This window comes from Crinia signifera, chromosome 2 (assembly GCF_055691185.1).
Source record: "Crinia signifera chromosome 2, ASM5569118v1, whole genome shotgun sequence".
NCBI lineage: Eukaryota > Metazoa > Chordata > Amphibia > Anura > Myobatrachidae > Crinia > Crinia signifera.
The window spans coordinates 103,020,336-103,045,128 of record NC_139218.1 but is presented as its reverse complement, the minus strand read 5'-3'; the positions used below and the strand labels follow the sequence as shown (position 1 = coordinate 103,045,128).

Below are 24,793 nucleotides of genomic sequence, written 5' to 3'. Positions count from 1 at the left end.
CTATTTTGCTAATACCCATTTTAAAACAAATATGCTGCAAACAAAATTGTTTTAAATGCATCAGTCCTCATAAAAATAAATCACTTGTACAAGATTAAAAGTCAAATGCAAATACTCATTCAAAAACATTTTTCTCTACTAATCAACGTTCAAATTCAGAAACGTAAAGATATGTAGACCCATATTTACTCAAACACACACAACTACAGCACAAAAATGCCATAACCTATAATGAAAACTGGAAACAACCACTCTGAATGAGCTCTCTCCTACCACTTTTTCTATTTCAAAAAGTGGCACAATCATCAAAAGCAAGCAACATCCATAAGAAACAGAGTTGCCAACTGCCTTCATGCTGAGAAGACAGCCCTTTAACTCATCATTGTGGTTGGTGAGTTTGGACACTTTCAAGCACATTTCTCCCATCATTGCCTATAGAAATGATCCCTGAAAGTATAATCTTAATTCCCATTTGTTGATGGTTTAGTTAGACCATAAGAATCAGTATTTAAAGTAATGGAGACATTTTTGTACCATTTTTGAAAGTGGGTAATCGTATTGTTACCCAATTTTCACAAACATAACCTGCTCCACAAATTGAATGATTAAAGTATACAAACTATAAATGGTTTGTTGTAAGTCTAGAGACATTTTAAAATAGAATTATTTAGCAGATTATAATATTGGCATACATAAAGATGTTGGTCTTAAATATCAAACAGAATACTTAGCAATTAAAATAATGCACTAATATTACTATCGAAAATCTATTGGTAATTTCATCATTTCCCACATTGCATTCAAAAATAAATCAGTGGCTTGCAACTGTAAGCAATTCAGCTGTTACTATTTTGCTAATACCCATTTTAAAACAAATGCGCTGCAAACAAAATTGTTTTAAATGCATCAGTCCTCATAAAAATAAATCACTTGTACAAGATTAAAAGTCAAACGCAAATACTCATTCAAAAACATTTTTCTCTACTAATCAACGTTCAAATTCAGAAACGTAAAGATATGTAGACCCATATTTACTCAAACACACACAATTACAGCACAAAATTGCCATAACGTATAATGAAAACTGGAAACAACCACTCTGAATGAGCTCTCTCCTACCACTTTTTCTATTTCAAAAAGTGGCACAGTCATCAAAAGCAAGCAACATCCATAAGAAACAGAGTTGCCAACTGCCTTCATGCTAAGAAGAGAACCCTTTAACTCATCATTGTGGTTGGTGAGTTTGGACACTTCCAAGCACATTTCTCCCATCATTGCCTATAGAAATGATCCCTGAAAGTATAGTCTTAATTCCCATTTGTTGATGGTTTAGCTAGACCATAAGAATCAGTATTTAAAGTAATGGAGACATTTTTGTACCATTTTTGAAAGTGGGTTATCGTATTGTTACCCAATTTTCACAAACATAACCTGCTCCACAAATTGAATGATTAAAGTATACAAACTATAAATGGTTTGTTGTAAGTCTAGAGACATTTTAAAATAGAATTATTTAGCAGATTATAATATTGGCATACACTAAGATGTTGGTCTTAAATATCAAACAGAATACTTAGCAATTAAAATAATGCACTAATATTACTATCGAAAATCTATTGGTAATTTTATAATTTCCCAAAATGCATTCAAAAATAAATCAGTGGCTTGCAACTGTAAGCAATTCAGCTTTTACTATTTTGCTAATATCCATTTTAAAACAAATACGCTGCAAACAAAATTGTTTTAAATGCATCAGTCCTCATAAAAATAAATCACTTGTACAAGATTAAAAGTCAAATGCAAATACTCAATCAAAAACATTTTTCTCTACTAATCAACGTTCAAATTCAGAAATGTAAAGATATGTAGACCCATATTTACTCAAACACACACAACTACAGCACAAAATTGCCATAACGTATAGTGAAAACTGGAAACAACCACTCTGAATGAGCTCTCTCCTAACACTTTTTCTATTTCAAAAAGTGGCACAGTCACCAAAAGCAAGCAACATCCATAAGAAACAGAGTTGCCAACTGCCTTCATGCTGAGAAGAGAGCCCTTTAACTCATCATTGTGGTTGGTGAGTTTGGACACTTTCAAGCACATTTCTCCCATCATTGCTTATAGAAAAGATCCCTGAAAGTATAGTCTTAATTCCCTTTTGTTGATGGTTTAGCTAGACCATAAGAATCAGTATTTAAAGTAATGGAGACATTTTTGTACCATTTTTGAAAGTGGGTTATCGTATTGTTACCCAATTTTCACAAACATAACCTGCTCCACAAATTGAATGATTAAAGTATACAAACTATAAATGGTTTGTTGTAAGTCTAGAGACATTTTAAAATAGAATTATTTAGCAGATTATAATATTGGCATACACTAAGATGTTGGTCTTAAATATCAAACAGAATACTTAGCAATTAAAATAATGCACTAATATTACTATTGAAAATCTACTGGTAATTTTATCATTTCCCAAATTGCATTAAAAAATAAATCAGTGGCTTGCAACTGTAAGTAATTCAGCTGTTACTATTTTGCTAATACCCATTTTAAAACAAATACGCTGCAAACAAAATTGTTTTAAATGCATCAGTCCTCATAAAAATAAATCACTTGTACAAGATTAAAAGTCAAATGCAAATACACAATCAAAAACATTTTTCTCTACTAATCAACGTACAAATTCAGAAACGTAAAGATATGTAGACCCATATTTACTCAAACACACACAACTACAGCACAAAATTACCATAACGTATAGTGAAAACTGGAAACAACCACTCTGAATGAGCTCTCTCCTACCACTTTTTCTATTTCAAAAAGTGGCACAGTCATCAAAAGCAAGCAACATCCATAAGAAACAGAGTTGCCAACTGCCTTCATGCTGAGAAGAGAGCCCTTTAACTCATCATTGTGGTTGGTGAGTTTGGACACTTTCAAGCACATTTCTCCCATCATTGCCTATAGAAATGATCCCTGAAAGTATAGTCTTAATTCCCATTTGTTGATGGTTTAGCTAGACCATAAGAATCAGTATTTAAAGTAATGGAGACATTTTTGTACCATTTTTGAAAGTGGGTAATCGTATTGTTACCCATTTTCACAAACATAACCTGCTCCACAAATTGAATGATTAAAGTATACAAACTATAAATGGTTTGTTGTAAGTCTAGAGACATTTTAAAATAGAATTATTTAGCAGATTATAATATTGGCATACATAAAGATGTTGGTCTTAAATATCAAACAGAATACTTAGCAATTAAAATAATGCACTAATATTACTATCGAAAATCTATTGGTAATTTCATAATTTCCCACATTGCATTCAAAAATAAATCAGTGGCTTGCAACTGTAAGCAATTCAGCTGTTACTATTTTGCTAATACCCATTTTAAAACAAATATGCTACAAAAAAAATTGTTTTAAATGCATCAGTCCTCATAAAAATAAATCACTTGTACAAGATTAAAAGTCAAACGCAAATACTCATTCAAAAACATTTTTCTCTACTAATCAACGTTCAAATTCAGAAACGTAAAGATATGTAGACCAATATTTACTCAAACACACACAACTACAGCACAAAATTGCCATAACGTATAGTGAAAACTGGAAACAACCACTCTGAATGAGCTCTCTCCTACCAGTTGTTCTATTTCAAAAAGTGGCACAGTCATCAAAAGCAAGCAACAGTGGCTTGCAACTGTAAGCAATTCAGCTGTTACTATTTTGCTAATACCCATTTTAAAACAAATATGCTACAAAAAAAATTGTTTTAAATGCATCAGTCCTCATAAAAATAAATCACTTGTACAAGATTAAAAGTCAAATGCAAATACTCAATCAAAAACATTTTTCTCATTTTTCTCAACTACAGCACAAAATTGTATAACTTGATTAAAGTATACAAACTATAAATGGTTTGTTGTAAGTCTAGAGACATTTTAAAATAGAATTATTTAGCATATTATAATATTGGCATACACTAAGATGTTGGTCTTAAATATCAAACAGAATACTTAGCAATTAAAATAATGCACTAATATTACTAACGAAAATATATTGGTAATTTTATCATTTCCCAAAATGCATTCAAAAATAAATCAGTGGCTTGCAACTGTAAGCAATTCAGCTTTTACTATTTTGCTAATACCCATTTTAAAACAAATACGCTGCAAACAAAATTGTTTTAAATGCATCAGTCCTCATAAAAATAAATCACTTGTACAAGATTAAAAGTCAAATGCAAATACTCAATCAAAAACATTTTTCTCTACTAATCAACATTCAAATTCAGAAACGTAAAGATATGTAGACCCATATTTACTCAAACACACACAACTACAGCACAAAATTGCCATAACGTATAGTGAAAACTGGAAACAACCACTCTGAATGAGCTCTCTCCTACCACTTTTTCTATTTCAAAAAGTGGCACAGTCATCAAAAGCAAGCAACATCCATAAGAAACAGAGTTGCCAACTGCCTTCATGCTGAGAAGAGAGCCCTTTAACTCATCATTGTGGTTGGTGAGTTTGGACACTTTCAAGCACATTTCTCCCATCATTGCCTATAGAAATGATCCCTGAAAGTATAGTCTTAATTCCCATTTGTTGATGGTTTAGCTAGACCATAAGAATCAGTATTTAAAGTAATGGAGACATTTTTGTACCATTTTTGAAAGTGGGTAATCGTATTGTTACCCAATTTTCACAAACATAACCTGCTCCACAAATTGAATGATTAAAGTATACAAACTATAAATGGTTTGTTGTAAGTCTGGAGACATTTTAAAATAGAATTATTTAGCAGATTATAATATTGGCATACATAAAGATGTTGGTCTTAAATATCAAACAGAATACTTAGCAATTAAAATAATGCATTAATATTACTATCGAAAATCTATTGGTAATTTCATCATTTCCCACATTGCATTCAAAAATAAATCAGTGGCTTGCAACTGTAAGCAATTCAGCTGTTACTATTTTGCTAATACCTATTTTAAAACAAATATGCTACAAAAAAAATTGTTTTAAATGCATCAGTCCTCATAAAAATAAATCACTTGTACAAGATTAAAAGTCAAACGCAAATACTCATTCAAAAACATTTTTCTCTACTAATTAACGTAAAGATATGTAGACCCATATTTACTCAAACACACACAATTACAGCACAAAATTGCCATAACGTATAATGAAAACTGGAAACAACCACTCTGAATGAGCTCTCTCCTACCACTTTTTCAATTTCAAAAAGTGGCACAGTCATCAAAAGCAAGCAACATCCATAAGAAACAGAGTTGCCAACTGCCTTCATGCTGAGAAGAGAGCCCTTTAACTCATCATTGTGGTTGGTGAGTTTGGACACTTTCAAGCACATTTCTCCCATCATTGCCTATAGAAATGATCCCTGAAAGTATAGTCTTAATTCCCATTTGTTGATGGTTTAGCTAGACCATAAGAATCAGTATTTAAAGTAATGGAGACATTTTTGTACCATTTTTGAAAGTGGGTAATCGTATTGTTACCCAATTTTCACAAACATAACCTGCTCCACAAATTGAATGATTAAAGTATACAAACTATAAATGGTTTGTTGTAAGTCTGGAGACATTTTAAAATAGAATTATTTAGCAGATTATAATATTGTCATACATAAAGATGTTGGTCTTAAATATCAAACAGAATACTTAGGAATTAAAATAATTCACTAATATTATTATCGAAAATCTATTGGTAATTTCATCATTTCCCACATTGCATTCAAAAATAAATCAGTGGCTTGCAACTGTAAGCAATTCAGCTTTTACTATTTTGCTAATACCCATTTTAAAACAAATACGCTGCAAACAAAATTGTTTTAAATGCATCAGTCCTCATAAAATTAAATCACTTGTACAAGATTAAAAGTCAAATGCAAATACTCAATCAAAAACATTTTTCTCTACTAATCAACGTTCAAATTCAGAAACGTAAAGATATGTAGACCCATATTTACTCAAACACACACAACTACAGCACAAAATTGCCATAACGTATAGTGAAAACTGGAAACAACCACTCTGAATGAGCTCTCTCCTACCACTTTTTCTATTTCAAAAAGTGGCACAGTCATCAAAAGCAAGCAACATCCATAAGAAACAGAGTTGCCAACTGCCTTCATGCTGAGAAGAGAGCCCTTTAACTCATCATTGTGGTTGGTGAGTTTGGACACTTTCAAGCACATTTCTCCCATCATTGCCTATAGAAATGATCCTTGAAAGTATAGTCTTAATTCCCATTTGTTGATGGTTTAGCTAGACCATAAGAATCAGTATTTAAAGTAATGGAGACATTTTTGTACCATTTTTGAAAGTGGGTAATCGTATTGTTACCCAATTTTCACAAACATAACCTGCTCCACAAATTGAATGATTAAAGTATACAAACTATAAATGGTTTGTTGTAAGTCTGGAGACATTTTAAAATAGAATTATTTAGCAGATTATAATATTGGCATACATAAAGATGTTGGTCTTAAATATCAAACAGAATACTTAGCAATTAAAATAATGCACTAATATTACTATGGAAAATCTATTGGTAATTTCATCATTTCCCACATTGCATTCAAAAATAAATCAGTGGCTTGCAACTGTAAGCAATTCAGCTGTTACTATTTTGCTAATACCCATTTTAAAACAAATATGCTGCAAACAAAATTGTTTTAAATGCATCAGTCCTCATAAAAATAAATCACTTGTACAAGATTAAAAGTCAAATGCAAATACTCATTCAAAAACATTTTTCTCTACTAATCAACGTTCAAATTCAGAAACGTAAAGATATGTAGACCCATATTTACTCAAACACACACAACTACAGCACAAAAATGCCATAACCTATAATGAAAACTGGAAACAACCACTCTGAATGAGCTCTCTCCTACCACTTTTTCTATTTCAAAAAGTGGCACAATCATCAAAAGCAAGCAACATCCATAAGAAACAGAGTTGCCAACTGCCTTCATGCTGAGAAGACAGCCCTTTAACTCATCATTATGGTTGGTGAGTTTGGACACTTTCAAGCACATTTCTCCCATCATTGCCTATAGAAATGATCCCTGAAAGTATAATCTTAATTCCCATTTGTTGATGGTTTAGCTAGACCATAAGAATCAGTATTTAAAGTAATGGAGACATTTTTGTACCATTTTTGAAAGTGGGTAATCGTATTGTTACCCAATTTTCACAAACATAACCTGCTCCACAAATTGAATGATTAAAGTATACAAACTATAAATGGTTTGTTGTAAGTCTAGAGACATTTTAAAATAGAATTATTTAGCAGATTATAATATTGGCATACATAAAGATGTTGGTCTTAAATATCAAACAGAATACTTAGCAATTAAAATAATGCACTAATATTACTATCGAAAATCTATTGGTAATTTCATCATTTCCCACATTGCATTCAAAAATAAATCAGTGGCTTGCAACTGTAAGCAATTCAGCTGTTACTATTTTGCTAATACCCATTTTAAAACAAATGCGCTGCAAACAAAATTGTTTTAAATGCATCAGTCCTCATAAAAATAAATCACTTGTACAAGATTAAAAGTCAAACGCAAATACTCATTCAAAAACATTTTTCTCTACTAATCAACGTTCAAATTCAGAAACGTAAAGATATGTAGACCCATATTTACTCAAACACACACAACTACAGCACAAAATTGCCATAACGTATAGTGAAAACTGGGAACAACCACTCTGAATGAGCTCTCTCCTACCACTTTTTCTATTTCAAAAAGTGGCACAGTCATCAAAAGCAAGCAACATCCATAAGAAACAGAGTTGCCAACTGCCTTCATGCTAAGAAGAGAACCCTTTAACTCATCATTGTGGTTGGTGAGTTTGGACACTTCCAAGCACATTTCTCCCATCATTGCCTATAGAAATGATCCCTGAAAGTATAGTCTTAATTCCCATTTGTTGATGGTTTAGCTAGACCATAAGAATCAGTATTTAAAGTAATGGAGACATTTTTGTACCATTTTTGAAAGTGGGTTATCGTATTGTTACCCAATTTTCACAAACATAACCTGCTCCACAAATTGAATGATTAAAGTATACAAACTATAAATGGTTTGTTGTAAGTCTAGAGACATTTTAAAATAGAATTATTTAGCAGATTATAATATTGGCATACACTAAGATGTTGGTCTTAAATATCAAACAGAATACTTAGCAATTAAAATAATGCACTAATATTACTATCGAAAATCTATTGGTAATTTTATAATTTCCCAAAATGCATTCAAAAATAAATCAGTGGCTTGCAACTGTAAGCAATTCAGCTTTTACTATTTTGCTAATATCCATTTTAAAACAAATACGCTGCAAACAAAATTGTTTTAAATGCATCAGTCCTCATAAAAATAAATCACTTGTACAAGATTAAAAGTCAAATGCAAATACTCAATCAAAAACATTTTTCTCTACTAATCAACGTTCAAATTCAGAAATGTAAAGATATGTAGACCCATATTTACTCAAACACACACAACTACAGCACAAAATTGCCATAACGTATAGTGAAAACTGGAAACAACCACTCTGAATGAGCTCTCTCCTAACACTTTTTCTATTTCAAAAAGTGGCACAGTCACCAAAAGCAAGCAACATCCATAAGAAACAGAGTTGCCAACTGCCTTCATGCTGAGAAGAGAGCCCTTTAACTCATCATTGTGGTTGGTGAGTTTGGACACTTTCAAGCACATTTCTCCCATCATTGCTTATAGAAAAGATCCCTGAAAGTATAGTCTTAATTCCCTTTTGTTGATGGTTTAGCTAGACCATAAGAATCAGTATTTAAAGTAATGGAGACATTTTTGTACCATTTTTGAAAGTGGGTTATCGTATTGTTACCCAATTTTCACAAACATAACCTGCTCCACAAATTGAATGATTAAAGTATACAAACTATAAATGGTTTGTTGTAAGTCTAGAGACATTTTAAAATAGAATTATTTAGCAGATTATAATATTGGCATACACTAAGATGTTGGTCTTAAATATCAAACAGAATACTTAGCAATTAAAATAATGCACTAATATTACTATTGAAAATCTACTGGTAATTTTATCATTTCCCAAATTGCATTAAAAAATAAATCAGTGGCTTGCAACTGTAAGTAATTCAGCTGTTACTATTTTGCTAATACCCATTTTAAAACAAATACGCTGCAAACAAAATTGTTTTAAATGCATCAGTCCTCATAAAAATAAATCACTTGTACAAGATTAAAAGTCAAACGTAAATACTCATTCAAAAAACATTTTTCTCTACTAATCAACGTTCAAATTCAGAAACGTAAAGATATGTAGACCCATATTTACTCAAACACACACAACTACAGCACAAAATTGCCATAACGTATAGTGAAAACTGGAAACAACCACTCTGAATGAGCTCTCTCCTAACACTTTTTCTATTTCAAAAAGTGGCACAGTCATCAAAAGCAAGCAACATCCATAAGAAACAGAGTTGCCAACTGCCTTCATGCTGAGAAGAGAGCCCTTTAACTCATCATTGTGGTTGGTGAGTTTGGACACTTTCAAGCACATTTCTCCCATCATTGCCTATAGAAATGATCCCTGAAAGTATAGTCTTAATTCCCATTTGTTGATGGTTTAGCTAGACCATAAGAATCAGTATTTAAAGTAATGGAGACATTTTTGTACCATTTTTGAAAGTGGGTAATCGTATTGTTACCCAATTTTCACAAACATAACCTGCTCCACAAATTGAATGATTAAAGTATACAAACTATAAATGGTTTGTTGTAAGTCTAGAGACATTTTAAAATAGAATTATTTAGCAGATTATAATATTGGCATACATAAAGATGTTGGTCTTAAATATCAAACAGAATACTTAGCAATTAAAATAATGCACTAATATTACTATCGAAAATCTATTGGTAATTTCATAATTTCCCACATTGCATTCAAAAATAAATCAGTGGCTTGCAACTGTAAGCAATTCAGCTGTTACTATTTTGCTAATACCCATTTTAAAACAAATATGCTGCAAACAAAATTGTTTTAAATGCATCAGTCCTCATAAAAATAAATCACTTGTACAAGATTAAAAGTCAAACGCAAATACTCATTCAAAAACATTTTTCTCTACTAATCAACGTTCAAATTCAGAAACGTAAAGATATGTAGACCCATATTTACTCAAACACACACAACTACAGCACAAAATTGCCATAACGTATAGTGAAAACTGGAAACAACCACTCTGAATGAGCTCTCTTCTACCACTTTTTCTATTTCAAAAAGTGGCACAGTCATCAAAAGCAAGCAACATCCATAAGAAACAGAGTTGCCAACTGCCTTCATGCTGAGAAGAGAGCCCTTTAACTCATCATTGTGGTTGGTGAGTTTGGACACTTTCAAGCACATTTCTCCCATCATTGCCTATAGAAATGATCCCTGAAAGTATAGTCTTAATTCCCATTTGTTGATGGTTTAGCTAGACCATAAGAATCAGTATTTAAAGTAATGGAGACATTTTTGTACCATTTTTGAAAGTGGGTAATCGTATTGTTACCCAATTTTCACAATCATAACCTGCTCCACAAATTGAATGATTAAAGTATACAAACTATAAATGGTTTGTTGTAAGTCTAGAGACATTTTAAAATAGAATTATTTAGCAGATTATAATATTGGCATACACTAAGATGTTGGTCTTAAATATCAAACAGAATACTTAGCAATTAAAATAATGCACTAATATTACTATCGAAAATCTATTGGTAATTTTATCATTTCCCAAAATGCATTCAAAAATAAATCAGTGGCTTGCAACTGTAAGCAATTCAGCTTTTACTATTTTGCTAATACCCATTTTAAAACAAATACGCTGCAAACAAAATTGTTTTAAATGCATCAGTCCTCATAAAAATAAATCACTTGTACAAGATTAAAAGTCAAATGCAAATACTCAATGAAAAACATTTTTCTCTACTAATCAACGTTCAAATTCAGAAACGTAAAGATATGTAGACCCATATTTACTCAAACACACACAACTACAGCACAAAATTGCCATAACGTATAATGAAAACTGGAAACAACCACTCTGAATGAGCTCTCTCCTACCACTTTTTCTATTTCAAAAAGTGGCACAGTCATCAAAAGTAAGCAACATCCATAAGAAACAGAGTTGCCAACTGCCTTCATGCTGCAAAGAGAGCCCTTTAACTCATCATTGTGGTTGGTGAGTTTGGACACTTTCAAGCACATTTCTCCCATCATTGCCTATAGAAATGATCCCTGAAAGTATAGTCTTAATTCCCATTTGTTGATGGTTTAGCTAGACCATAAGAATCAGTATTTAAAGTAATGGAGACATTTTTGTACCATTTTTGAAAGTGGGTAATCGTATTGTTACCCAATTTTCACAAACATAACCTGCTCCACAAATTGAATGATTAAAGTATACAAACTATAAATGGTTTGTTGTAAGTCTGGAGACATTTTAAAATAGAATTATTTAGCAGATTATAATATTGTCATACATAAAGATGTTGGTCTTAAATATCAAACAGAATACTTAGGAATTAAAATAATTCACTAATATTATTATCGAAAATCTATTGGTAATTTCATCATTTCCCACATTGCATTCAAAAATAAATCAGTGGCTTGCAACTGTAAGCAATTCAGCTTTTACTATTTTGCTAATACCCATTTTAAAACAAATACGCTGCAAACAAAATTGTTTTAAATGCATCAGTCCTCATAAAATTAAATCACTTGTACAAGATTAAAAGTCAAATGCAAATACTCAATCAAAAACATTTTTCTCTACTAATCAACGTTCAAATTCAGAAACGTAAAGATATGTAGACCCATATTTACTCAAACACACTCAACTACAGCACAAAATTGCCATAACGTATAGTGAAAACTGGAAACAACCACTCTGAATGAGCTCTCTCCTACCACTTTTTCTATTTCAAAAAGTGGCACAGTCATCAAAAGCAAGCAACATCCATAAGAAACAGAGTTGCCAACTGCCTTAATGCTGAGAAGAGAGCCCTTTAACTCATCATTGTGGTTGGTGAGTTTGGACACTTTCAAGCACATTTCTCCCATCATTGCCTATAGAAATGATCCCTGAAAGTATAGTCTTAATTCCCATTTGTTGATGGTTTAGCTAGACCATAAGAATCAGTATTTAAAGTAATGGAGACATTTTTGTACCATTTTTGAAAGTGGGTAATCGTATTGTTACCCAATTTTCACAAACATAACCTGCTCCACAAATTGAATGATTAAAGTATACAAACTATAAATGGTTTGTTGTAAGTCTGGAGACATTTTAAAATAGAATTATTTAGCAGATTATAATATTGGCATACATAAAGATGTTGGTCTTAAATATCAAACAGAATACTTAGCAATTAAAATAATGCACTAATATTACTATGGAAAATCTATTGGTAATTTCATCATTTCCCACATTGCATTCAAAAATAAATCAGTGGCTTGCAACTGTAAGCAATTCAGCTGTTACTATTTTGCTAATACCCATTTTAAAACAAATACGCTGCAAACAAAATTGTTTTAAATGCATCAGTCCTCATAAAAATAAATCACTTGTACAAGATTAAAAGTCAAACGCAAATACTCATTCAAAAACATTTTTCTCTACTAATCAACGTTCAAATTCAGAAACGTAAAGATATGTAGACCCATATTTACTCAAACACACACAACTACAGCACAAAATTGCCATAACGTATAGTGAAAACTGGGAACAACCACTCTGAATGAGCTCTCTCCTACCACTTTTTCTATTTCAAAAAGTGGCACAGTCATCAAAAGCAAGCAACAACCATTAGAAACAGAGTTGCCAACTGCCTTCATGCTGAGAAGAGAACCCTTTAACTCATCATTGTGGTTGGTGAGTTTGGACACTTTCAAGCACATTTCTCCCATCATTGCCTATAGAAATGATCCCTGAAAGTATAGTCTTAATTCCCATTTGTTGATGGTTTAGCTAGACCATAAGAATCAGTATTTAAAGTAATGGAGACATTTTTGTACCATTTTTGAAAGTGGGTAATCGTATTGTTACCCAATTTTCACAAACATAACCTGCTCCACAAATTGAATGATTAAAGTATACAAACTATAAATGGTTTGTTGTAAGTCTGGAGACATTTTAAAATAGAATTATTTAGCAGATTATAATATTGGCATACATAAAGATGTTGGTCTTAAATATCAAACAGAATACTTAGCAATTAAAATAATGCACTAATATTACTATCGAAAATCTATTGGTAATTTCATCATTTCCCACATTGCATTCAAAAATAAATCAGTGGCTTGGACGCTGGAGAGCTGACTCCCTCCTACTACTCACTCACGCACGCCGCCATGATCACGCCCCTCCAGCGTCCCTCCATCCCCCGCCGCCTGCTGCTACCCTGTCTCCCGCCGCGGCATGCTAATAACCGCCACGTGAAGCCCCGCCACTGGCCGCCGAGTGACCCGCTGCTGGAGGACGATCCCTGGAGACGTGATCCAGGCACAGTGTGTGGAGAGCGCCCCCTACTCCTACTCCTACCGACTCGACTTGTGTGGGGGAACGGAGAGACGGAGGGACCGATGGCAGGCCTGTGAGAGAGTCCTAAGAAGCGCTTTGGTGCGCGGCATCGTAGCAACCTGCTCTCTCCCCTGATATTCAGCCGAGCTGCCGGGTGGAAGTGTGAACCTCCGTGAGTGCAGAGTGTGCAGAGCCCCCCGCTAGCGATATTGACCGTGTGAGGGAGGGTGTGAGAGACCCAAGGAGCGCTTTGCCGGGCTGCGGAAAAAAAAACTAACCTGATCTCCCCCTTGCGGGTGAGCGCCGCGGCAGAGACCACAGTGCCCTCAAGTCACGGAGGAGAGAGTATTTTGCTGTCTTGCTGGCTTACCAGACGCGATGGATCTATGACTTGACTCATGCTTCTTATTGGTGAGATCTTTCCTCTTACTATTATATCAAATTAAGGGGAGCTGCTTGATTAAAGGGCCTTGAGTGGGGGTCTCTACGCAAGAACTTGCAACATTAGTTACCTCTCAAACAAGTACTGGCATCCTTGTACACTGAAGTGTCTTCTATACCCTTTTAAGGTCAACTTATATTTTGTATACCAGTCTCACAACATCATCGTTTAAAACCTCCCAAAAAAAAAAAAAAAGATGGGAAAAGCTAGTCAAACCACTGCCGCAGCACGGCTAGAAAAATATGCTCGCACACAAAATCAGGGGGCAAATAGCTCAGGTGCGAATACCCCACAAACTACCCCAGTAAAAGGAGGAGGAGCCCCTGTACAAAACGAAGTGACCTTACAGCAGGTTTTGAATGCAGTGAGTAACTGTGAGACAAGACTTTCGGGACAGATAGAAAAAGTTCAGTCGGACATATCACTTTTGAGGGATGATGCCCAAAAGATCCGTGATCGGGTCTCAGAGGTAGAAAATCGCCTATCGACCCTAGAAGATATTATAATGCCCCTACAGAAGCAAATGAAATCAGTTACTACCAGAATTACTGATTTACAAAACAAAAATGTTGACATGGAAGGGCGCCTACGTAGGAAGAATATTCGGGTGACAGGTTTGGAGGAGCGTGTGGAAAGGAATTCCTCTGAGAGGTTTATCGAGGACTGGATAATCCAGGAGTTTGGAAAGGAAACCCTTTCTCCCTTTTTTTCAGTTGAAAGAGCACATCGAGTGCCAACCAAACCGCTACCCCCGGGTAGCCCTCCTCGCACGTTTATTCTTAAATTGCTACATTATAAAGATCGTGACACTCTTTTAAAGCTTGCTCGATACAAGGAAAATTTGAGTTATAATGGCAAAAAAATCTCTTTTTTTCTGGACATGCCGTACGCAATACAGAAGGAAAGAGTTAAATACAAGGAGGTCAAAAAGAGACTTCAGGAACTGAATTTGAAGTATTCGATGTTATATCCTGCAAAATTGCGAATTATTGTCGATGATCAAGCCAAATTTTTCTATTCTCCAGAAGAAGTAGCGGTGTGGCTTGACGAACACCACCCAGGCGCAAATCAGTTGCATAGATGAACTGTGTTGATATGATATGTTATCTTGTTTCCTTTTTTTTTTTTTTTTTTTGAGGAAATAAGATGAAATCAGTTATGCTGGTGGGAGAGGCGGGAGTGGTAGGGGGAAGGGGGGGGGTGGAAGGGGTAACATGGGTTGTTCAGTATTATATCAGACTACCAGGGATATACGAGCAGGAGGTTATGCATAATCTCTTTATTGTTTTCAGCTACATCCCTGGTCAAATAAATTTAATATTTATTAGTATGGAGAGCTGAGCACGCCATAAACTTAGTTTGTGATCAGCAGTAAATGTCCCTAAAGTGTATGTGGGGTAGGCACGGGGAAAAGGGGGGGAGTGAGCTGGTTGAGAGGGAAGGTACAGGTATACCTAAAGGGATAGGTTATACAGGGAGGGGGGATTGGGATGTTGTAGTATTGTTTTATTTTTTTTTTTTATTTTTATTTTTTATATTCTGTTTTTATTGAATTAAAGTCAAATACAGAGACCAGAAAGCATAAACATAAGCAACAATTATTGTCTTAGCTATACAATTGGTGGCGGAACAATTACCATTGTCGAAACCAAATTACAGTCTCAAGAAAAATAAAAAAAGGAAAATGGAAAAGGTGTGTAACTAGAACTAAGAAAAGGGGGAGGTTGGGGTTGGGGGGGCGGGAGGGAGTGACCAATCACTGCAAGTGGAGTGTATGTGATTTTTAAGTTGTAGTATCGCAGGGGAGAAGGTTGATCATACCTTCCCGTGGGCGGCTATATAGTCTTTGTAGTGGGTGGAGGATTTGTAGTTTAACCATGGGAGCCATGTGGAAGTGAATTCTGACGTCCTATCTTTAGAACTGAGGAGTAAGTCCTCCATATTCATGTAGTGGTCTATCCTGGAGAACCAAGCAAGGCGAGTGGGCGGGGTTTGGGATTTCCAGAAGGCGGGGATCATTGCACGAGCCGCAATGCTGAGGTGACGTAGTAGGGATTTTTTATGCGAAGAAAGTGGTATTTTGGAGTGGTTTAACAGCCAGAAGGGGGGGTTGTTGGGTACCGAGGTGAGTGTGATATTTGCCGATATAGAGATTACATCTTTCCAGAATGGTGTAATTAGAGGGCATGACCACCAAATATGTACCATAGTGCCTAAGTCTTTCCGACATCTCCAACAGTTGGGGGAAATCGATGGGGAAATAGCATGTAGGAGGGTTGGGGTTCTGTACCATCTCATCAGAAGTTTATATTGGGTTTCCTTAACTTGAGTGCATATGGAGCTCTTATGAGCTTTCATAAAGATGGATTCCCATTCTTTCTCTGAAATTTTGATATTCAGATCCTTTTCCCACCTCTGAAGAAAGGGCACAGATTGCTGTGAATCATTTTGTTGTAAAATTCGATATATAGAGGATATTATGTGGGTAGGGTGGGAGGGGGAGACACATAGTCTTTCAAAAGGAGATAGTTCTCTGGCCGCTTGTGTTAGGGCGTTTTTTGTGTGAAGAAAGTGTCGTACCTGGAGGTATTTCCAGAAGTCGGAATGTGGTATGTTCCATTTCTTCTGAATATCGGAGAATTGCATTACTACAGAGTTCAGTGTGAGCTGACCTAGTCTAAAGAGGCCTTCCAGTGCCCAGAGTTTGTAATGGGAGAGAATGAGGCCTGGGGTGAAAGCGGGGTTCCCCAGGAAAGATGTGAGAGGACCTATGTCTGAGGAGATATTAGGCTTGTTGCGTAAAGTCTTCCAGGAAGTCAGTGTAGGAGATATGGTCGGATGATTATGCGGGAGTCTAGGAAGGGATGGGAGCCAGGGGAAAATTTCAGGATACTGTTGGGCGCATAGGCCCTCCAGAACCACCCATTGTTTGATCTCCCTAGTACGCGTCCAGTCTAGGACTCTGCTAAGCATAATGGCTTGGCGATATTTTTTAATATCAGGGAGTTGAAATCCACCTTGAGCGGTTGACCGCATCAATGTATGTTTACTAATCCTGGGGGTCTTCCTAGCCCATACGAACTGTTGTATTAAGGATTGAATGGCCTTAAACCAGGAATCTGGGATTTGGATCGGGAGTGCTTGTAGGAGATAAAGTAATCGAGGGAGGATATTCATTTTAACTACACCAATACGGCCCAGCCACGAGATTGTTTTATAATGCCATTTGCTAAGATCATTTTTAATTGATTTAAGGATGGGGTTAAAATTTAGAGAGAATAGTTGTGAAAGGTCTCTAGCAATCTTGACACCTAGATATGTGATATGAGAATCTTTCCAGATAAAAGGGAAGAGGGTTTTTAGGGCAATTATTTCTGTGGGGGGTGCAGAAATGTTGAGTGCGTATGACTTGGTGGTGTTGACCTTAAAATTGGAGAGGAAGCTAAAGGTGTTCAACTCCTGCATGAAATGTGGGAGCGAGTGGGAGGGTTGTGTGAGGATTGTTAGGACATCATCTGCGAATAGAGCTAGTTTATAGTCGGTGTCGTCTACTTGTAGGCCAGTGATCTGTTTGTTCTTCCGGATTGCCCTAGCCAGGGCTTCTATACAGAGGACAAAAATGAGGGGGGAGAGTGGGCAGCCTTGTCTTGTACCATTACCGATGGAGAAAGTGTCAGATAGGGCTCCATTAACTCGAACTCGGGCGTAGGGTTGGGAGTAAAGGGCTAATATTCTATGAAGAGTTACTGGGCCTAGTCCAATGTGCTCTAGCACTGCTCTCATGAAGTCCCAATTGACCCTGTCAAAGGCCTTTTCGGCATCGGTCGACAGTAATATGGTGGGAGTTTGGCTTTTTGAGGCTAGGTGGATTAGAGAGATGATTTTTGTGGTATTATCTTTTGCCTCGCGGCCAGGGACAAAACCCACTTGGTCGTTATGGATTAGCAAGGGAAGGAATTCATTAAGTCTTGTGGCCAGTAATTTTGCATACAATTTTAAGTCGACATTAAGCAGTGATATTGGCCTATAACTAGGACATACAGAGGGATCCTTCCCTTGTTTTGGGATTACAGTGATTTGGGCTTCCAGAGCTTGAGGGGGAAAGTAGTTGTTGACTGATATGGAGTTGAAAACCTGAACTATTTTGGGGGTAAGGACATCTTTAAATGTTTTATAGTATATTGCTGGGAAACCGTCTGGGCCTGGGCTCTTGCCCGAGGGCAAGGAAGCTATGGCCTGTTCTACCTCTGGGGTTGTAAAGGGCTTGTCTAGGGAGACTCTGGCCGCTGACGGGAGTGTGGGGTATGCCACCTTCTCTAGGTATTGCTTAGATTTGCTTAGGTTTGAAATAGGGTTTGTTGAAGAGGAGGGGTTCGGGAGGTTGTATAGTGAGGAGTAATATTCTTTGAAACATGCAGCAATTTCGGGTGTTTTAAAGCAGACCGAGCCTGCTCCGTTTTTCATGCTGGAAATAAAAGAGGCCGCTCTTTGGGCCTTAAGAGCCCGGGCTAAGAGGCGCCCGGGCTTGTTGCCCCAATGATAATATCTATAGTTGCATTTCCGTATGGATGATTGGGTCTTATAGTTGAGCAGTTTTTTCAATTGATCCCGGGCCTCTGATAACTCTAGCAGATCAACGGGTGCGAGGGAAGATTTATGGCGGGTCTCTAGGAGGTGGATTTTTTGTAGTAGTGTGTCTATAGCTGAAGTTCTAGATTTTTTCATGTATGAGCCCAGTTGGATCAATTTACCCCTCATAACACATTTATGCGCTTCCCAGAGAGTCGTCTCTGAGACCTCTCCCGTCTCATTAATATGGAAGTAATCGGCCAGAGTTTTGTCTAGTTCAGTTTTACAATATTTGTCCTGGAGGAGAGATTCATTAAGCCGCCACGACCATTGAGTTGGGTTGCAGGAAGAACTCGCAAGGGTCAGAAAGACCGGAGCGTGGTCTGATAGATGAATTGATCCAACGGTGGTTTGGATTATCTGCGGGAGGTGTCTGTGGCTTATGAAGAGATAATCTATTCGGGAATAGGTCTGGTGGGGGTGAGAGAAAAAGGTATAGTCGCGACCGGTAGGATTCTGAATCCTCCAAGAGTCTGCTAGTTGTAAGTCATGTAGCAGCTTCTTTACTTGTTTGTGTTTGCGCGCTGAAAATCTGGGAGAGGGGGGGGGAGGTATCTATGGATGGCTCTATGGACCAGTTGAGATCTCCTCCTAGAACAACAGTTCCTTTAGATAGAGGTTCTAGTTTCGGTAGGTGTGAGCTGAAAAATTGAGCTTGATCGCAGTTAGGAGCGTATAGGACCGCGAATGTGTAGGGTCGAGAGGAGATAGAGCAAGTGACCACCAGAAACCTACCGGGGACTACTTTGTAGGACTTGGTTTCAGTAATTTGTAGGGATCGCGAAAATATTATAGCCACACCTTTAGTTTTATTATCAGGGTTATTCGAGTAAAATCCTAGGGGGAACCTATGGTTGGTTAATGAGGGGGGATGTGCGGAAACTTTAAAGTGAGTTTCTTGTATCAATGCTACATCTACTCTTTCAGACCATAACATGTTTAGTAGCTGAGATCTTTTCTCTGGGATATTCAGGCCCCTGGCATTAAATGAGACAATTTTAAGTTTACCTTGAGAAGTCATCCTGTGTGAAGGTAGGTTTAGCATTAGGACATTTGGATTGGTCAGTGGAGGAGAGAGTGGGAGGGGGTGGAGGGTAGGGCAACATAGGGAGAAAAAATACAACACGATTAAACATCAATCGAACAGAACATCCCGCCATGAGACAACCATTAGTATTGTATACCAGGTTTCTCATTGGGCCAATATGGCCAGGTGCGGGAGAGGGTGATAACTAGGGGACGCCACTCAGGGCACCACAGAAAAAGCATTATATAAAAACATAATGTAACAGTTGTAAGATATGTGTCTAACCAACAGCTGCTAAAAGGCAAAGTTATGCATTGAAACCTTATCATGAAGACCAAAAGTGAGCTTGAGTTCTCACGGATGGGGGGGAGGTGTACTTTAGCCGGGTAGTGCTGGTGAAAGAAAACAGGGGTTAACCTCACCCGACCGTTGTCACCTCGATAGTCCATGAATCACTTGAGTTCAAAATGTGCTCACATCGACCCAGAAGATGATGGGTCATTGGCGGAGGAGTCTTGATTGGCAACTGGAGTCGAGGAAGGCTTCTTTCTGACATCTCGAATGGTTTGCCAAGGGATTCCATCTTTGGTCAAGTGGGGGGGGTCAAGTCTGGGGGGTTGAATTCCCAATCTGGGATCTTCATCGGAGGGAGTCCGAGGCCAGAGCAGAAGGTTTGGAGATCTGCGGGGGATTGTAGGGAGTAGGTCTTCCCCGACTGAGATACTTGTAGTTGGAAGGGAAAACCCCATCTGTATTTCAGTTGACGTTTGCGCAATTCGTCAGTGACGGGTTTGAGGGTTTTCCTCTGCTGGAGGGTATGCCAGGATAGGTCTTGGTATAGAGCGATTGGTTCACCATTAAAGGTCAACCCCTCTGTTCTTCGTACTTTATTCATTATCTCTTCTTTTTGGGAAAAGTAATGTAGACGGCATATAACATCTCTTGGGCGATCTGAGGGGAGACCTCTTGGTTTGAGAGCACGGTGCGCTCGGTCGAAGGTGATGGTGTTTGAGGGGTCTTTCTCCAGGACCTCATTGAAAATTTTGGTTAAGACATCTATCAAACTCGTCGGGGGGATGTCTTCGGGGATGCCCCTCACTCTGATGTTGTTACGTCGACCTCTGTTGTCGAGATCTAAGACCCTTGTTCTGAGGGATTTGATTTCGAGTGTTTGGGCTGCAATGACTTCGCATAGGGAGTTTGTGAAGGTGTTAGTGGAATCTCGTTGGTCCTCGAGGGCATCTACTCTTTCCGCTAGTTGGGACACGTCTTGCTTAATTATTGCCAGCTCCTTTCGCATGGTGTCTTGTATATATTGTTCAGTAGGTAGAGTCTTCATAAACGCCAAGAGTTCTTTGCGAGAGGGCTCGTCTTGGATGGGGGAGGAAGGATGTTCCATTGTCGTTGAAAGGGGAGACAGATTAGAACCGCTGGAGGGTGGGTCTGATGAGGTGTTGCTATCTAAGTCACCGGGGGTGGCAGGGAGTAGGAAGGGTCTCAGACCTCCTTTGGACAAACTCACTTTTGGTTTCGGAGTGTTTCCTTTCCTTTTTCCAGACTTGACCATGCTGGAGGGATATTAAGTTACGCGGAGGCGGTCATGAAGCCGCTGGTTTGAATTCTGAGAGTTGTGAGGGAGTAATGTGGTGTGCACCCGGCAGCGTCCCCTCAGTGGCCCGGCATCAGCAGGTCATTGGACGTGTCATCCTACATGGGTAGGAGTAGCGATGTGGTGTGGGGTCGCCATCCCAATTTTCCGGTGTCTTTCTGCTAACCCTGGGCGATCCGTGTGGTTACAGCTTGATCTTCGGGGTTTTGGTTAGGCTCTCAACCCAGGCTTCAAAGATAGGTCAGCCGTCTGTGTTGGTTGTTAGGCTTTTTACCCAGCAGTCCGTGGGACAATGGTTATTAGGCTGCCATGCAGGGCCTTATAGTGTGGGCATGATTTTCCTATTCAAGGCACAGGGGCTTTAGTGGTGGTTGAAAGCAGGTGCTAGAAGATGTTGGTTATCTCCGCCACAACCAAGATGGCCGCCACCTCAGGGAATAGGTGTGGGGTATGTCAGCAGTATTCCACAGGTGTATAGGGGGGAGAAGGCTTTCTGCAGGGTATTAGCTGGCCTCCTGGCTGGGGTCAGATTCGCCTGCAGTGGGACCCAGGTGCGGAGCAGGAGGGGAGAAGGAGAGAGGGAGCCGCAGCTCTCTGCCACATCCAAGATGGGCGCCGCCTCAGGGGATAAGTGTGGCTGCGCACACAGCAGCCTGCTGTGGGGGCTGAGGATGATATAGCCCCTCTGTGGGGTGTTGGCAGGTCCCCAGGTAAGGGCTGGGACAGGGGCTGGCGTTCAGGGGTACTCACCGCCCGTTTTGCGTTGGGCGCTCGTTCCGGAGCTCGCGACGCGGCCGCGTCTTCAAATTTAGGCCGCGGCTCCCGGTACTCGGGTAGGCCGCAATCCGCGAGCAGCCGCAAACGGCCGCCCCGACTCTGCTGCCTCCCGCCGGCTGTATCGCCCGCCTCAGGGTCCCAAGAGGAAGCTCCCAGGCTAAGATTCGCCTGCTGGAAGTGTCCTGAAATGTGGCTTTTAAGCCTGGAGTAGCTGGAGCCCAGGGTGATTGCGTCCGTGCCTGATGGCTGCCAGGCCACGCCCCCCTTGTTTTATTTGTTGCTTGTATGTTGCAATCCTTGGCAGACTACCATCGACATTGTTATGGTTGAAGTAAGAACGAGGGAGGAGGATTCAGGAATTGAGAATGGTTAGATTAGTAACCTGGAACGTGCGGGGACTTAATGAAAAAGTTAAAAGGTCCCTAGTCATGAATTATTGTAAAAAAATTAAAGCAGATATTTTTTGTCTCCAAGAGACTCATATGCAGGGGGATAAAGTTAACGCACTGAAACGACCATGGATTGGGAGATCTTACCATTCTATTTTCTCTTCCTCCTCCAGGGGAGTGTCGGGTTTTTTTTAGAAAATCTTTATGTTTTGAATGTATTTCCGTCCAAACTGATCCCCAGGGTAGATACGTGTTTATAGATGGAATGATCTCTACTGTGAGATGTTGCATTATTGCGGTGTATGTTCCCCCTCCTTTCTCATATGAGGTGTTGAGAAGGGCGGTGGAATATACTGCTGAAAGGCCTGAATCATATGTTATATGCCTGGGTGATTTTAATACTGTACTGAACGTAACATTGGATAGGTTGAATATGCATGGAAAAGATCTAGGTAGGGGTCACGGGTTAGCGCAATTTATTAAACAGGTTGGGTGGTGCGACATCTGGAGGGACAAACACCCCAATACGCAACAATTCTCATGTTATTCGGCCGCGCATGATTCTTTTTCTAGACTCGATATGGTATTGATATCAACTGATTTCTCTAAGTATGTGGTGGCAGTGGAGTATGAAGCACGTGGCATTTCGGACCACTCTCCGTTAGTTTTGACCCTGGACCTTACTCCCGAAAGGGGTTTCACCTCCTGGCGGTTTCACCCCTCATGGCTGACCAGATTTGAGAATATAGATAATATTGGATTAGAAATAGAAGATTTTTTTAGACGTAATATTGATTCGGCTAAAACGACAACAGTCTGGGAGGCATTTAAAGCCTATTTAAGAGGTACCCTAATGAAAGAAATCGCTGGGGAAAAAAGGAAGTGGCGGGAAAAATCAATGAAGTTAGAAGTTAAAATGTTAGAGTCAGAACAACGATACCTAAGAGATGCCACAGACGTAGCCAAGACTATATGGCTAAATGATCAACAAAACTGGTTAGAACATCTATATACCATGACTAATTATAGCATATCAAAAGGACTTAAACAAATATATTTAAACGGGGATAGGGCAGGAAAGTTTATGGCCTCTTTGATTAAGGCAGATACCCAACCCAGAAAGACGGTTAAAATATTATCAGAAGAAGGGGAGATATTAACCGCACCTCAAGAAACGGCTAAAATATTTGTAAAGCATTTTTCAGAGGTATACCGGTCGAAACTAACTAAAGATGAGTCTGCTATTCAACTTTTTTTGAATACCTCTCAGCTGCCAATAATTTCCCCGGAAGGAAGGGAAAAGCTGGAGCTCCCTTTCTCTATTGAGGAGATAGAAACAGCTATAAGATCTATGACTAGTGGTAAAGCACCCGGGGTGGATGGGCTCCCAATTGAGATTTATAAAGTCTTTTTTAAAAGTATTGCTAATCATATGCTTCATGCATTTGAAGGTATGGAAATAGAGGGTAAACTTACCCCTTCAATGACAGAAGCAATAATTACCATAATTCCTAAAGTAGGCAAGGACCCAACTTTGATAGACTCATACAGGCCAATTTCACTTATATCAGTGGACGCGAAAATCTATGCTAAGGTGTTGGCAATGAGACTAGAGAAAATGATTCACGAGATTATACATCCGGACCAGACCGGTTTCATGTGTGAAAAGTCCACAGCCAACAATCTACGCAAAGTATTTTCTTATATCCAGACAGAAACCTTGGGGAATGAGGGTGCCTTGATAGCGTCCTTTGACGCAAATAAGGCATTCGATTCTATTGAATGGTCTTATTTGCGTCAAACAATGACATCTTTTGGATTTGGACCTCTTTTTATCGACAGGGTTTTCTTACTATACCAGGCCCCTACAGCCAGAATTTTGATTAATGGTTTTGTGTCAGAATCATTCTGTCTTACCCGCGGTACTAGACAAGGATGTCCTCTATCGCCTTATTTATTCGCTTTAGCAATGGAGCCATTGGCGTGCAAATTAAGAAATCATTTGACAAATCGGAATGGCCTTAGGGGTCCTGATTATAATATTATATGCAGATGATTTATTGGTAGGCCTTTCTAATTATAAGAAGGACCTTGATACTGTTCTGGAAATCATCCATATGTATGGAGACTATTCGGGATTAACAATAAATCTAAATAAGTCCAACTTACTAGCTATCAGGCAGGATATATGCAAGGAAGAATTGCTACCCCATTATCCCCCTTTGGTAAAATCCTTTAAATATCTAGGTGTAATATTAGCAGAGGATTCCTGTAGCTATATAAGAG

General features: G+C 38.2%; 15 non-coding genes across 15 annotated transcripts; all 15 read right to left on the bottom strand.

The window, feature by feature from the left end:
• Positions 1-247: 247 nt before the first annotated feature.
• Positions 248-463, bottom strand: LOC146061242 (small nucleolar RNA U3). The gene has a single exon (XR_014470771.1). It is a non-coding gene; the product is annotated as a small nucleolar RNA U3 (small nucleolar RNA).
• Positions 464-1,093: 630 nt separating this feature from the next.
• On the bottom strand, positions 1,094-1,309 carry LOC146061187 (small nucleolar RNA U3). The gene has a single exon (XR_014470725.1). It is a non-coding gene; the product is annotated as a small nucleolar RNA U3 (small nucleolar RNA).
• Positions 1,310-1,939: 630 nt separating this feature from the next.
• On the bottom strand, positions 1,940-2,155 carry LOC146061407 (small nucleolar RNA U3). The gene has a single exon (XR_014470914.1). It is a non-coding gene; the product is annotated as a small nucleolar RNA U3 (small nucleolar RNA).
• A 630-nt stretch (positions 2,156-2,785) lies between these two features.
• LOC146061031 (small nucleolar RNA U3) lies at positions 2,786-3,001 on the bottom strand. The gene has a single exon (XR_014470590.1). It is a non-coding gene; the product is annotated as a small nucleolar RNA U3 (small nucleolar RNA).
• A 1,396-nt stretch (positions 3,002-4,397) lies between these two features.
• Positions 4,398-4,613, bottom strand: LOC146061030 (small nucleolar RNA U3). Its single transcript, XR_014470589.1, has one exon. It is a non-coding gene; the product is annotated as a small nucleolar RNA U3 (small nucleolar RNA).
• Positions 4,614-5,227: 614 nt separating this feature from the next.
• Positions 5,228-5,443, bottom strand: LOC146060959 (small nucleolar RNA U3). The gene has a single exon (XR_014470526.1). It is a non-coding gene; the product is annotated as a small nucleolar RNA U3 (small nucleolar RNA).
• A 630-nt stretch (positions 5,444-6,073) lies between these two features.
• LOC146061097 (small nucleolar RNA U3) lies at positions 6,074-6,289 on the bottom strand. The gene has a single exon (XR_014470646.1). It is a non-coding gene; the product is annotated as a small nucleolar RNA U3 (small nucleolar RNA).
• A 630-nt stretch (positions 6,290-6,919) lies between these two features.
• On the bottom strand, positions 6,920-7,135 carry LOC146061296 (small nucleolar RNA U3). Its single transcript, XR_014470819.1, has one exon. It is a non-coding gene; the product is annotated as a small nucleolar RNA U3 (small nucleolar RNA).
• Positions 7,136-7,765: 630 nt separating this feature from the next.
• Positions 7,766-7,981, bottom strand: LOC146061185 (small nucleolar RNA U3). Its single transcript, XR_014470724.1, has one exon. It is a non-coding gene; the product is annotated as a small nucleolar RNA U3 (small nucleolar RNA).
• Positions 7,982-8,611: 630 nt separating this feature from the next.
• LOC146061405 (small nucleolar RNA U3) lies at positions 8,612-8,827 on the bottom strand. The gene has a single exon (XR_014470913.1). It is a non-coding gene; the product is annotated as a small nucleolar RNA U3 (small nucleolar RNA).
• Positions 8,828-9,458: 631 nt separating this feature from the next.
• Positions 9,459-9,674, bottom strand: LOC146061140 (small nucleolar RNA U3). The gene has a single exon (XR_014470684.1). It is a non-coding gene; the product is annotated as a small nucleolar RNA U3 (small nucleolar RNA).
• A 630-nt stretch (positions 9,675-10,304) lies between these two features.
• LOC146060941 (small nucleolar RNA U3) lies at positions 10,305-10,520 on the bottom strand. The gene has a single exon (XR_014470510.1). It is a non-coding gene; the product is annotated as a small nucleolar RNA U3 (small nucleolar RNA).
• A 630-nt stretch (positions 10,521-11,150) lies between these two features.
• On the bottom strand, positions 11,151-11,366 carry LOC146061223 (small nucleolar RNA U3). Its single transcript, XR_014470754.1, has one exon. It is a non-coding gene; the product is annotated as a small nucleolar RNA U3 (small nucleolar RNA).
• A 630-nt stretch (positions 11,367-11,996) lies between these two features.
• Positions 11,997-12,212, bottom strand: LOC146061240 (small nucleolar RNA U3). Its single transcript, XR_014470769.1, has one exon. It is a non-coding gene; the product is annotated as a small nucleolar RNA U3 (small nucleolar RNA).
• Positions 12,213-12,842: 630 nt separating this feature from the next.
• On the bottom strand, positions 12,843-13,058 carry LOC146061193 (small nucleolar RNA U3). The gene has a single exon (XR_014470731.1). It is a non-coding gene; the product is annotated as a small nucleolar RNA U3 (small nucleolar RNA).
• Positions 13,059-24,793: the final 11,735 nt, after the last annotated feature.